We start from the raw sequence: 1662 nt of genomic DNA, 5'->3' as shown, positions 1-1662 counted from the left end.
CACAGGACAGAACAGAGTTTAGGGCTGTTGTACATAGGGTCGCTATGAGTTGCAAGTGACAAGACGGCACATAACAGCAACAAAAACATGCAATCTCTTCTAGCCAGCACCTTCCAATTCATTGTTATTTTGAACTCTGATTCTTTTTATATTGAAGCAAGAGAAATATTCATCAACCTACTTGCTGATACCGAGGAGGACCTGAAGTTCTTGTTGCAGAATGTCAAGGACTGCAGCCTTCAAAATGGATTGAAGCCAAACATCAAGAAAACAAAGATTCTCACCACTTGGCTAATTGGCAGCATCATGATAGATGGTAAAGAGCCTGAGGTTGTTAACAGCTTTAGTTTACTTGGCTCCACAATCAATATTTGTTCACACCAGCAGCCAAGAAATCCAAAGGTGAATTGCATTGGGAAAGTCTGCTATCAGGGACCTCTCCAGAGTTCTGAAGAGTAAAGACATTAGTCTAAAGACAAAGGTGCACCTGATTTAGGTCATAGTCTTTTCAATTGCTTGCTACGCATCAGAAAGCTGGACAAAGACTAAGGATGATAGAAAGAGAATTGATGCCTTTGAGCTGTGGTGCTGGGGAAGAGTACTGAGTGTACCATGGATTGCCAGGAGAACCAACAGATTTGTCCTGTAGAGGGTGGAACCGGGCAGCTTCTTGGAGGCAAGGATTCTGAGGCTTCGTCTGACATACTTTGGGCATGTTGCAAGAAGGGACCAGTCCTTAGAGCGGGACATCATGCTTGGAAGGAATAGAGAAAGAGAGGAATACCATCGATGAGATGGATTGAACAATGAGGGTAGATGTATTAAAGACAGTAGGGTTGGCACAGGATGGAGAAGGTTTCAGGGCTATTGTGCATAGGATCATTATGAATCACATGCAGCTTGATGGCAGATCACAGCAATAACAATGCCCATCTACTGTACCCAATAGATGGGCATTAGTATTTGAAAATATTTCTCTTGCTCCAGTGTAAAAATGAATCAGAGTTCAGTGGGACAATGAATTATAAGGTGCTGGGCAGGAGTAATTGCACAGAGAGTCATCAGGGGCCTTTAGTTTTCAGAGGAATCTAGTTTAAAGTAATTTCATTGTAGTGAATAGATAGAAAAGAAATTATATTTTAAGTATTTGTCATTAATATTTTAGATGATAAAATTAAACAAGAAAACAAATAGGTCTGTCTTGGAGAGAGTGAAACCAAGTTTCTCCTTGGAGGTTAGGAAATTTTATGATCTGCCTCATACACCTTGGGCACATGGCCAGGAGGGACCGGTCTTTGGAGAAGGATATCGTGTCCAGAAGGGAGGAGGAAGCACAGGAGAGGAACACCCTGAATGAGATGGATTGATACAGTAACTGATGTGTGTCAGAGCCAGTGAGACTGGCATAGCACAGGGCAGGTTTCAGAGCTGTTGTACATAGGGTCACTATGAGTCACAGGTAACTTGAGAGGACATAATAACAACAACAATTTCCATTTTGTTACTTTCCCCCCATTTTGTTACTATTATGCTTCAAAAATCTCCTATATTTTCCATTACTTTTCTTACTTTTATCCACTCCAACAGTATTCATCTTTTCTTTTCACTATTCCTTCCTATGAAACTCCAACCATAACCAACATATTCACTTAATTTTTTTTT

This window comes from Elephantulus edwardii, unplaced genomic scaffold, assembly GCF_000299155.1.
Source record: "Elephantulus edwardii isolate Elephantulus edwardi_28Jun2011 unplaced genomic scaffold, EleEdw1.0 scaffold00099, whole genome shotgun sequence".
Classification (NCBI taxonomy): Eukaryota; Metazoa; Chordata; class Mammalia; order Macroscelidea; family Macroscelididae; genus Elephantulus; species Elephantulus edwardii.
The sequence above is the reverse complement of the archived record's forward strand: the minus strand, read 5'-3'. Positions refer to the sequence as shown.